Consider the following 14,223-nt stretch of genomic DNA (forward strand, 5'->3'; position numbering starts at 1 on the left):
GTCTTGAAAAACGGAGCAAAACAAAATGTCGAAAATTATCGTCCTATTTCCATACTCTGCGCACTAGCAAAAGTCTGTGAGAAACTAGTTCATGGAGCCTTAAGCCCCATTATAAACCAGCAAATCATACCTGAACAGCACGGATTTACCCGACAGAGATCAACGATCACCAATCTTATGTTATTTACAGGATTTCTTTTTGAACATATGGATCGAGCCATACAGGTAGACGCTGTATACACTGATTTTCGGAAGGCATTTGATAGAGTTGACCATAGACTACTTCTAGACAAAATTGCTTTTAATGGTATACGGGGTAATCTCCTTCGATGGTTTTTGTCATATGTCACTAGAAGAACTCAGAGAGTCGTAATAAATGGATATCAATCCGATGTTGTTCTAGTTACATCTGGGGTCCCGCAGGGGTCAATCTTGGGTCCTTTGCTATTCAACATATTCATCAACGATATGCTGATGACCTTAAAGTTTTTAGTGAAATTCGTAATTATAACGATTGCTTACTATTTCAAAGGGACCTTGATCAGTTATCCGAATATTGCTTATTAAACAAATTAGAATTAAGTGTCTCTAAGTGCAATACAATAACTTTCACTAAAAACAGAAATATAATAGCCCACAGATACAAATTATGTAATGAACATCTTCAGCGGGTCCAGCTCGTGCGAGATCTTGGAGTAACCTTAGACTCTAAATTACATCTCGACCAACATGTTGACATAATTATCTCTAAGAGCTACAGAATGTACCATTTCGTTACGAGGGCCGCCTCTGACTTCACTAGGACTTCTACATTTACTTATTTATTCAAAAGCTTAATCCGTCCACAATTAGAATATGCAAGCAGTATATGGAATCCCTTCTACAAAAAATACATCGATGTAATAGATAAAGTCCAATACAAATTCCTTAAATTTATCAACTTTAAAATCCACAAGAATAGCCGACTGCCTTATAATAACTTGCTGAAAAAATACAGTCTAACAACGTTAGAGAAAAGACGCTCGTTCCTTGATGCAATGTTATTACATGGACTTTGCAACAATAAATTTGACTGTGTGCAGCTGGTGAATAGCATTAAATATGTGGTTCCTAGAAACGCGAACCGTCGTGAGACGCGTGCGTACAGATTATTTGCCGAGAGCCCTTGCCGCACTAACGCCGGCTTTCGTAACCCGCTTCGCCGGCTCCTTGCTTCCTACAACCAAAACTTTATTGCGATAGATATATTCCACCTGCCCACCGCTAAATATAGAAAAGCCTTATCAGATTGTTTAATATAGATTAATGTATACTAATTTAATTTATAATTGCCGTGTTTAGCCAGAGATACATTTAAACTATTATTAGCATAGTAAAATTGTATATCTGTCCTACCTTCTTCAACTTTATGTGTATAAGTAACTTGTGGATAACGTTGTTGGCTGTACATAAAAACAACACTTATAATGTAACACCATTTGTTAGATTGTATTTGTATAGTTGTTTGTTATCCCTTAAAAACAATAAAATAAAATAAAATAAAATAAAATTACGTTAAATTTGGCTTTGGTGCTTTAGTGAAAAGAAAATCTATAAGATATCATTTTACATTCACTCCGCATATGTGGTAATTTTTTCAGTTTATAAAAGGAAAACATCCTTAAATGTTGGGGTCATTGTAATTGGATTAGAGAACTAGACAGAATGGATTATTGTTTAAAAAACAGGATGGGTTATTAATTTTATTCCCTTCCCAAACTATTTAATCAACAGCGAATGACATTGCTCTCTTAGATACATTTGTCTCTAGATAAAAACGTAAGGTTGTTGAAGTATGAGTGCTCGACGCTACACTAGTACTCGACATGGGCACTTTATGTCAAAGTGACAAGGATTAAGTTCGAATACAGAAAAATCTTCGTTGTTCAAATTTAACCTATATTTCCATGAAATAAAGTGCCCATGTCGGTGACTAGTGCGCAGCGTCGAGCACAAGTACTTCTACCTTAATCGGTTGTCATCATTTCTTGTCAATTTTGTCGCTGACCGAACATTTATTCCATTATCTGAAGATGCTAACCATTGTAAATTAAAATTATAAATGAGTTCTCCTAAGACTTTTTGGCAGCACTTTTTGGTGGCTGGCCCAAAGAGTAAAGTAAGTATATAGCCTGGCTTCACTGACCCATTAAAAAAACCACCCCGCACAGTCAAGATTTAAAATATCGATATGGATAAAAAGCCAAAAAAAAACTGAGCATAAGCGTTTCGTTTCAACATTCCTTATGCGAACTGCCAAGGAGTGGAATGCCGAGTCTGTGTTTCTGTATGAGTACAATCTGAATCTCTTCAAGGCTAGAGTAAATAGGTATCTCATAGGTAAGCGTGCTCCACCGTAGACCGCATCATCACCATCAGGTGTGATCGTGGTCAAACGCCTGCCTATCCTCCATAAAAAAAAGCATTGATAATTTGATTATGTGGCATTTTTTATGAAAGAGTAAAACCTAACCAATTCCAAAATTAAATATCCAAGGTCTAGGAAATAGAGTCATGTACACGTGTTTGTAACCCATTCAAAAAAATTACACAAATATTGCTAAAAATATCGCACTGAAAGTGATTTCGCCGGTGTTGTGACTAACGACTCACGCGAGCGGCGACACTGAGTCCTTATGCAAACACTCGAGTTTGCTTTGACCAGCGGCGCGCGGCTGAGCGGGTGGTTCCAACGCAATAACTCTGATATTGCCCGCCATACACATAGAGTAAAATAGGAAAGAGACATGACATAGCTGCAAACTTAGTGTCAAGCCAGATTCAAAGCCCCGGAAAACCTTGAAAATGATCACATCGATCACTATTACATTTCTTAAATAAAATCAATTACTAGGTACTCTTACAAATTCAAAATAATCATTATTTTAGGAATTCCTTTAGATTTTCTTAATACTTAATGTGAAAAAAGATCAGCTGCAAAAATATTTTTGTTACGAAAATTAACTCCAAAAAAAACCTTTATTTTAATACTGCGTCAGTGGCAAACAAGCATACGGCCCGCCTGATGGTAAGCGGTCTCCGCAGCTTATGTATACTTGCACTGCAACTCCAGTGGAGTTACATGTGCGAGGACATGTTACACGTGTTGAGGAGTATACTTAATCGCTTTAGTAATGCTAATTACCAGTAGCACTAAAGCAACGATACTGAGTCCAGTAACATAAGCATAAGCTAACACTCGAGTTTGCTTTGGCCAGCGATGCGCGGCTGAGCGGGTGGCTCGCTCCGACGCAATAACTCTGATATTGCCCGCCATACACTTAGAACATGCGACATGGATGAGATACTACATTTTCTTTACAGCTGAAAACTAAGAGTATAACCGTATTATAAGCCCCCGAAAACTTTAAGAGTGACTCCCATTACAGTTTATAATATATCCATGACCACTATCAATAACTCAAAATAGTCAATATTTAAGGAATTCTTTCTATCGATTTTTCTGTAAGTAATACCTAATAAAGGATATTTAACAGCAGTAGTACTAAGCGGTGACACTGAAACCTTAATTCCTTATGCGAACACTTGAGTTTGCTTTGACCAGAGGGGCTTCGATGCAATAACTATGATATTGCCCGCCGCCGTACACAAAGTAGAATTAACTGCACTGGATATACCTCCTCTTTTGTCCCTGTTTTGTCCGGTGTCCCGCACGGGTCCCATCTGGGCCCCTTGCTGTTTTACATGTTTATTAATGACGTAGTTAATGCTTATACTATTCCAAAATTTTAATTTTTGCCGACTGTACAATTTTTTTACATTGGTTAAATCTATTGAAGATTGCATACTTGACTTGAAATGGTTAGATCTTTACTGTGTCAAAAACTGTCTTGACGTCAATATCGAGAAGTGTTGCTCTAATTCATTTCCTCATGAGCTTAACCCAATTACTTTTGATTACTATGTCAAGAACAAAAAACTGGATAGGGTTACCGAAGTAAGAGATCTTGGTGTTTACTTAGACAGCGAAGTCCAGCTTACTTCACATATTGACAAAATTACGTTAAAGGCATACCTACCTATAGAATGTTAGGTTTTATTTTCCGCCAAAGCAAAATTTTTGTGATCCCCGAACTATTAGTTTACTTTATAATGCCTTTGTCAGATCGCATTTATATTTTGCATCGATCGTTTGGAGTCCTCAATATTCGGTGCTTATTAATGCCATCGAAAAGATCCAAAGTAATTTTATTAAATGGATGAAATATAGGTTTGAATTGTTTGATGGTCATAACATCAAACTAACATCAAATTTTTCTGTTTAAATTATTAGACCATCTAGTCGAGTCGCAATATCTTATTCGAAATATTTCATATAGATGTCATAATTCTCCAACTAGATCAAAAGCGTTATTCGCCATTCCACTCTGTCGTACAAAGTACTACAAAAACTCATATCTAGTTAGAACATGCTCAATGTATAACTCTAAATATTCCAATTTTTATGTGTTCAATATGAAGCTGGGTAAATTTGTTACCTCATCGAAAAAAACCCTAACTTAGCACTTAATAACAAGCTACCTAACCCACTAACATAAGTATTGTACTGTACCTTTTCTTCTCCCAAATTAATAAGCATAGTTGTTAGTTTCCCAACAGAAAAATGTTGTCAGCATTTAAACACTGATGATAAATACTTGTTTTACAGGATGTTTCTATACCATCCCATTACTGGTGCCTGTTCCATTATGTGGGTGTTTACTATATATACCTTTGAGGTCTCGCAATGATATATGCAGTTTTCTTTCAGTCGAGTGTTCAACTAAATGTGAAATGCATATCATGAAAACCGTTTATACTTACCAGCTTTCTTTTCTATACCTGTTCCCTAATAAATTCAAAGACAGGATAGTCTCACCAAACGAACATTAAAGAGAGGAAATCTTGAAATATTTTAAAGGTAAGTAGCAATTCTAATAAACAACAATACTTATAACTTGTTTTGTATTTACAAATACACAATATCTGCATAGGTCCTACACAAGTTATGATTGTTACAGGTTTGTCCATAAAAGGCATGAATCAAAAGTACCTACCTAGTTTTTTGGCAACGTCGCTACTGATGTTTATTTATAATTTGTATGGTTACTCTTACAACATCTGCAGTGTATAAAAATTAAATAAAGACCAAAATATCTCGACTTTAATTTATTAAGTATTTTACAACAGATTAAAATGGGATAAAATAACCTTACAAAAAAATAACAAATCGAATCTTTTCTTAAAGTAGATATTTATATTTTGTTAGGTAGGTAGTTGTTGGCTACAAAGTATCACATTTCTTTGGACAAAAATCCTTCAGTATAAATCCAAAACTTGACCTGTTGGATTCTAATAATACTATAAAGGTGTTTCTTCACTTTTTGCTCGTAATCCCAGGTTTATTGGTCGTATAATCAGCCTCTTTATCATTTCTATTTCGCAATTGTTCACACTACTCCATAACAAAATTATCAAAAACTATTTTATTCGACCACATTATCGCAAATAGGTCAATTTAGATACTTCTGGAGCGCGAGCGGCCTTAAAATAACTAGCGGCTCTTCGATGTACATTGCTGCTTTTTGTTAGTTTTGTTAGTTTGCTTTACATTGCTACTGTCATATCTGGCTTGACAGACTGTACAAATTTAATAAGAACTCATTGAGCACTACCATGAATCAATGATTAGTAATTCTATTGGAAATGAGAAAATTATTATATTAATAATGTATGTAAGAAGAAATCTCATTCGGTGGAAAAAATATATTGACTAATTAACTCGGCCTCTGGTCGCTTTTAGTAACGCTAATTATCGAAAGTGATAAATTACGAAAATTGAAATTACGTTATCTGCCTTTCTATCGCATGAATATGGTAGAGGGATAAAGAGACAGATAAATAATTTTCGGTGTATTAGGCTCTCTATTGTCATATCTGTTTTCAGATTTCACTTACTCTGCGCGGCATCGAAATCTGCACGGTTCACTTGTTATTGGATTCTGTATGGAGCCCTCTGGATGGACCTTTATTATTATTTGCCTTTCAGCTATCTGTTCAATGAGGACTCCGGGTGTTATAAATTGGAGAACATGATAGACAAAGTAGTATAGAAAATACTGAAAAACAACATTGACAACATGATTTAATTTCATTCGAATCGAATCCCGGAAAGGGCATGTATATGTGTGATGAGCACAGATATTTGTTCCTGAGTCATGAATGTATTTAAGTATTTGTATATATACATGATTGTCTGAGTACCCAGAACACAAACCCTCTTGAGCTTACCATAGGACTTAGTCAATTTGTATAACACCCTACAACATTTATTGATTTATTTATTTGAAGCTATAAAAAATCAAATTTCTAAGTTAACGTAAAAAAGATGCGGCCGTTTATGCTCCATAAAGCCTCTATTTCGACACTCTCAAGGGAATCAAAATTTATAGATCCCGTTGACCTAGAACTATGAAAGGCTATTAATATCATCTTACACTACAAATACGGGGAAGATGAAAACTATAAATGTTTAAAAAATAAACATTCTTACACAAATTGACTAAGTCCCACGGTAAGCCAAGAAAAGGTTTGTGTTGTGGGTACTCAGAAAACGATACATATATGTAATATACAAATACTTAAATACATAGAAAATACACATGACTCAGGAACACATATCTGTGCTCATCACACAAATCAATGCCCTTACCAGGATTCGAACCCAGGACCATCGGCTTCATAGTCACTAGGTCACTACCCACTAGGCCAGACCGGTCGGTAATAGGATGAAGCCTCACCAGCACACCGCACACGCCAGCTAAGGGACCCGACATAGCCGCCAAAGCCGAAAGGCGGAAGCGGCCACTCATACCTCCCTTCCAGGGAGGAATCGACTGACATCCATCCATCGGTCGGTAAGAAATTATATTGTACGGAACCCTCGGTGGAAGAGTCGGACTCGCAGTTGTCCGATTTTTTGTGACACTTATACTTGCACGTCTATCAAATACTTCTAGAGACCTTTGTAATGAGGCTAAACTTGGATGTGTTTGTGTTTTTCCAACAAAGAGTTCCGTTTGCTACCTTCCGACTGCATCATCAGATCAGCACCATATTATGATTACATTGTCATCTGAATTACGGAAGTCCTCCAAATTCCAACGGAATCCGATACCAGATAATGGTTCAAATTTAAGTTACAAAAGTTGAAGCACAAATAATATTATTACATAGTAATTACTACCACGCACTAAGCGCTGGTGGCCTATTAGCGGTGCCAAACCGGAGGTCGCGGGTTCGAAGTGTTCAAACCCCGGCTCGTACCAATAAGTTTTCGGAACTTATGTACTATATAAGTATCATTTGATATTTATCAGTCGCTTTTCGGTAAAGGAAAACATCATGGGGAAACCGGACTAGTCCCGATAACGCCTAGTTGACCCTAGGTTGGAGGGTCAGATGACAGTCGCAAAAAAAAGCGCAGTGCTATAGTGAACCGTAGTAGTAGATACTACAAAAAAAATGTTTTGATTCTTCTTTTTTGTTTTAAATGATGTTTAGTTGTCTGCTGACGAATATTGTGCATGTGCTTCAAATCTTTTAAATTATATGTATTCTTACAGATATACGCAGTGAAGCTGAAGAATGTGTGTAAAATAATATGGTATTAAAAATGTATGAATTGCATATACCGTTAGGTTACTTTGTCCTCCCATGAAAACTCAATTTATTGAATTAATAAATTCTTAAAAACGACACTAAATGCTTACACAAAATCAGATCTACCTCTTGTACAACGGACTGTGCTCTGAGGAATTGTTTGACATGATGCCAACGGCCACTTTCTATCACCGCACCGCTTGCCGTCGGAAGGGTGTTCATCCTCACACCTTAGAATCTAAATGGTCGCGTACTCTGAGGTTCAAGAGGAATTTCCTCCCGCGGACGCTCCGGCTGTGGATTAAGCTCCATTCTGAGGTTTTTCCGAGGGTCTACAGTATGGGGGTGTGGGTGGTTGTGGGGCTGTGGGTATAAGGATTGTACAGGTTTTTAAAGGGTCGGCAACGCGCATGTAACACCTCTGGCGTTGCATGCGTCCATAGGCTGCGGTGACTGCTTACCATCAGGCGGGCCGTATGCTTGTTTGCCACCGTCGCGGTATTAAAAAGTAGTTTTTATGAATTAATTAATTTATATAAAACAGGTTTTCATGGGCCGAGAATGTGGACATGGACAAAGTAACCACGGAAGACTACAGTACCCTGACCTTACGGTGTTATAGTTAGCTACTGTGTTTCAACTTTGACTAGCATTTTATATTGAATGACAAAGAATATTGCAATTAGAATTGGCATCGATCGCTATCAGAGATAACAACAATGACAAGCCGGATGCAACCCATTTACGCTTTGTACTGAAAATTTGAAAGCCGTTCGGAAGCTCAAACAGATCGATCTAATAGACTAAGAGCTATCGACGGAAAATAATATATGTGACCAAAATCGGCAAAACGGCAAAGGACGCCTTGACAGTTTATTCGTATAAATATACAAGCAAATCTTGTCCTTATGGCAAGCGACTAAGTGAGATGTTTTGCCAGTTTGGGTCACATATGGTAATGAGTTTAGCCTTTCAAAGATTGCATAATATACTCGAGAATTAGAACGGGTACCGCCGTAGTCGGGGGGCCTAGTAGTCAAGGTGCTATCCGCGTAAGCTGACGAGACCGGTTCGATTCCAGCCTCTGCCAAGTTTATGATATCTTTTTCAATTTATGATAATGAGGGAGGATAAACAGAACTGCTCTTCATAGCGTGCTACACTATCCTAATTTCTTTTTTCCTACTCTAACAAAAGATTTGCTAGCCTGCCACTGTGTCCACCAACCAACCCGACCAACGAACAGTTGCCAGACGTCTGGAGTATATATAACAAACTAACTGTTTAGTTTCTTTGCTCCCATTATGATATACCATTCACCGGGGCTAGCTCTCCATGTACACAGGCTACACAATCCATTGTTTGTGAGCTTACAATGTTACCTATTTCCGATATCCGATTGGAGATAATTTATTCATTTGTTCGCTGTTCAGTTGCATAGGCGTGAGCAACCTCACATTCAAACTATACCTTTTATCGAATTTTAAGTTTCGTGAGTTCTATGTATATAATCACGTACTTTGACGGTGTGAATCACTGGTGCGACATGTCTCGAAGTGTTTAAGTCTCCGTTTTCAAGCACTAAGAGTGCATAAACAACTATCAAGGTAGAGGTAGGCAGTGTTGGCCGTTGGCCGAACGTTTTTTTTTTTATACTACGTCGGTGGCAACAAGCATACGGCCCGCCTGATGGTAAGCAGTATCCGTAGCCTATGTACGCCTGCAACTCCAGAGAAGTTACATGCGCGTTGCCGACCCTAACCCCCCGCCCCTCGTTGACGTTAATTAGAATTGAAAATATTCTTTTTTTTTCTTTACGGTTCAATTTTTAATGGTTAATTTTCAATATGGTCAATTCTAATTAACGTTCGGCCAGCACTGGCGATGGCGGTAGATGTACGCGGCGCGCGGCTGTCGAGAACTTGAGACCGTTGCTCATGCATTGCTAGTGCTTGAAAATATAGACAGAGTTTGTTTATTATTTATATTATTTTTCGACCCGATACTGTAAACTCCGAGAAAACCAATACACAGTATGAAATTACGTACTGTCTTTCCTATTAAGGTTCATGAAATAAACCCACAGCGGAGGCTTTGTTATCGGGTTCTGTCGATTGCCCTTAAGGTAAGAAACCCCAAGAAGTGGGAATATTGTAACATGATGATTTCTTTAATTGACTACCAAAGTGTTTTTCTTATACTGTAACAGTAACCATCAAGCCACAATGATACAGTAATCAATTATCTCCGGCCTTCTAGAGTTTTGCGACACTCATCCATCAACGGAAATTGTACCTTAAAGGAGTATCATTACGGTTTAAATTTCTTAGTTCAACATCTGGGACTACAAACGCCGTTGGATAACTTTTGAGAAGTCGTATCCTGCCGTTTCTGTTCAGTTTAATTTCAACTTTACTTTGAACATATTAAGGTCGTACTTTAAGTGTTTTATTCGAGATTTGAAAGACTTATTAAGGATTACAGGACACGCCATTAGCGGAGGTGCCATCAAACTACACTTAGCGAAATGACGGTGATGTTAAGTGTTTTTAAACTATCAATTTGTATACTGTTTTCTTGATTCAGGGTTGAATCAAAGAAAATTTGTCGAAAGATTAATGTTTTAGATAATTTCCTACTTGTTACTTATTATTTCAGTAACCTTACCAAGTAACCATATCTGCCTTATTTTTATTAGTGTCAACCTGGCGTATTCGCTAACGTGTGCGTAACTTACTTTCTGTACCCCTAGTGTAAATTTATTCTATAACGAGACGTGACGTACGCGTTTGCGTTATGTCTCATTTTGTATGGCTATCAGTGTCAAACTGGTGGTGGCCGTATAAATCTTGTGGGGTAAGAGAAACATAGTTTATTTTGTCCAGGGCAATTAAGAGAAACAGCATGAGGATGTCCTACAAGGTGTCTCTTTCCCTTATCTTTCATTTACATACATAAAAAACACATTTTATGAAAATAAAACTATTTAAGCAACAAAACAGCGTGGCTCCATTGAATCGGCTGCTCTTGTGTCGGATTCAGCAGTTAGCCCCGGAACCTCTAAATATCTTTATTCCAGACTCAAAATTTCATATATGGTTAGTAAAATATCACCCTTCAACACGACACCCTTCGGCCAAAAGTCTGCGCATTCGATGGTCCCCTGCAACGGCCCCGGCATGCCCACCACAAAAGAATTGAAGTGCACGTAGTGGCGCGATCGAAGCTGGAACACCCTCAGCCTGTAGCTGGTCTTCTGTGCTCTACCACTAATAAACTGTGGGTAATATATTATCTGTAATTAATGTTCATTTATAATATATAAACTGTGGGTAGTGTACAGTCAGCATCATTATTATAGCGGATAAGACAACGCGTCAAAAGTACTCATATCAAAAGAGAATTTGGAATAGAGGTGAATTGTCAAAGAAGGCATCAAAAGGCAGCTAAAGTTTGTGGCACCATCGCTCGAAACGATGCCGCCATACCTGTGGCCTTTGATCGATTAGATGGCACCACTTTTTGATAGTTAACAAAAAAACATATAATAAGGATCAAAGTCAAATGGCGTTCTAAACATTTTAATCATGTGTCGAAAGATGGCAGTAAATATACTGCGGCTACAAAAATTTTCTTTGACAATAAACCTATATTTCAAACTTTCTTTGCTATTACTGGTTTTTCTAGTGATCTACTCGTTCGCTAATTGACACCCCAGTTCACCAATCCCACCCCATTAAAACCCCGATAGCATGTGATGTTAGAATCCATTACTACTGTAACTCCCATATTTTTATTTATTTATTTAAACTTTATTGCACAATAAAAATAAGTACAAATGGCGGACCTAATGCCTTTACGCATATTTATTGTTGGCCTTTAATTTTTGAACCATGTCCTCCGAGCCAACCCCCATCCATCCAAGAGCCATCTTCTATATATTTTTTTACTTGTAACAAGTTACATTACATGATATCTGTGAATGATACCATATTTCACATATAAGTATTTATATAACGTATACTATTACTGGTTATAGCGATCTACGCGCTCGCTAATTGACACCCCAGTTCACCGATCCAACTCCATTAAAACCCCGATAGCATGCGATGTCAGAATCCATTGCTCCTATAACTCCCATTAAATATCGTTCAACGGAACTGTCAGCCGAAAATTACTGAGGTCATTTAAAAGGCTTTTAAGTGCTTACAAGCAAATTGAGAGCTTCTGGAAATTTGACAGGAAAACGGAGGTAGATGTGAAGAGGTTTGTGTAATTCTTAATATATCTATAGAATAAGTACAATAGTGGACTAGCACATACACACACACGCCCGCACGCACACACATAATATTCACCCTCGCAGGATAATGAAAGTCTACTGATAAGAATTAATATTAGGAAACGTTCAGGGAAGGTTAGTCGGGATGGGTTTTTATGGCAAATTCCAAGTGAAAATTATATTAAATTCGATTTGCGATTTTGTATCATACGTACACGGACGGATCCATGGTAACACTTACAAGCTACAAAAATGGGTCACTTGGTAGAGCGGATTCAAAATTTTGACGTGATGTTAAATAAAAGTGTGCATGAGAAATTGAGCTAGTAAAGTCACGGACTTAAATTGTTGAGCCATTTAGTGTTCAAGCAATTAGCTTGGTTGCCAATACTAACGGTATAAAATGTGAAATGTAAACCTTAACAATTAATGTCCGTAACCAAGAATTTAGAAAAAATATGCCAAATTAATTTTGTACAAGGCAGAAACGTCTACAAACGTCACAAAGCTTAGAAGTAAATGAAAAGTGGAAAAAATCTCAACTTCGAGCAAGACTCGAACTCGTGGCTATGAATCACTAGCCCATCGCTCTGTCAATATGTATTTAAAAAAACTGAGGTACCGAGATTACAAGTGAATTTTTCCACTTTCCATTTGTTTCTAAATTATGCTCGGGGTGGGTTGTTTGACTAATTTTTAGAGGTTAGTTAAGGTTTAGTTTTATTAAATTTATAGTTAAGTTTATTGATAGTTTATTTGTAAGTCCTTAGGTATTTTTTAATGTTTGTATTTTTTATTTAATTAGTCTTAAAAAAATTGAATTATTGTTTATTTGTATATCAGTGTAAATAATTAAAGTTTGTTTTGTCTTTAGTTTTATTACCTAATCAATAGTATTATTACCAATGTATATTTCAAAAATTTCCTCCTAGCACACAATCCAAGAATCCCACATCTTTCAACGTAAACATCACAATGAAGGTAGGCATTTGTACAGTCATAGACAAAATAATAAGCTTAAGAGTGCTCACTTCATTCCATACATACGAGTAGATAAAAACGCACTTATATTTAGTTTGAATCAAGCTTCGCGGAAACTTATTTATAATAAGATTGAAGCTTAATAAGTATTCAGTTTTAATTAAGTGCGTTTCAAGCTTAATAACAATGAGTTTACATACTCAAATAGAAGTCATATATTTAATAAAAACCAAACCTTCAAGAAAAGAGTGTATTCCTATCTTGAAGGTCGGCAACGCACTTACAATTACAACCTCTCTGGTGTTGCGGATGGTCTGGTGCAAGGGGGACGGTAATGGCTTACCATCAGGTATTTCGTCAGCTCGTTTGCCTCCTGTATCGTAAAAAAAAATGTAGTTAATTTCTTTTCCAAAGTTGGATAAGTTTTACCATACCTACCTTCCATATAACTTATAAATGCAAACGCAACTCTTCACGCTTAAACCGCTAAACCAATTTAGATAAAATTTCGCATGGAGATAGTTTGATGCCCTACAAATGACATAGCAGTGTTGGCCGAACGTTAATTGCAATTGACAATTAACCATTATAAATTGATCCGTAAAACGTAACGGATGGTAACAATTTACGGTTCAATTTATAATGGGTAGTGGCAAATATTGGTTAATTGCGTTAATGTTTTGGCCAACATTGTGACAGGATTATTCCACGCAGACAAAGTCACGTGGAGTAATCCTAAAAGTTAGTAAATACTTACTAACTTTCATATACATGTATTAATAAGTATAGCACTCTAAGCTTAGCTCTTCCTCTATAATACTATTCACGTAGCCAAGTCGATACCTGCAAAGACTCGGTTCTATGTGAAGCGAACTATTGTACTATTTGTACCCTTGTCGCACTGACGCCTGACAGCTAACTATTATTCTCGGCCCGATTGTGTTCAAAATGTACGCTTTAAATTATATTTTGTTGTGCACCTATGAAGGTGGCAGGCGTATATCGTATGTAGTTATTGCAGGTGCACGTAAATACTTATATAACATAATCTCATAACAGTTTATAATAACAGGTGTTTGCTAAAGAATGGTTTAATTTTTTTTTTTTTATACTACGTCGGTGGCAAACAAGCATACGGCCCGCCTGATGGTAAGCAGCCTCCGTAGCCTATGTACGCCTGCAACTCCAGAGGAGTTACATGCGCGTTGCCGACCCTTAACCCGCCCCCCCTCGTTGAGCTCTAAGACTAATTCTTCATT

Source organism: Cydia pomonella, chromosome 10 (genome assembly GCF_033807575.1).
Source record: "Cydia pomonella isolate Wapato2018A chromosome 10, ilCydPomo1, whole genome shotgun sequence".
Taxonomy (NCBI): domain Eukaryota; kingdom Metazoa; phylum Arthropoda; class Insecta; order Lepidoptera; family Tortricidae; genus Cydia; species Cydia pomonella.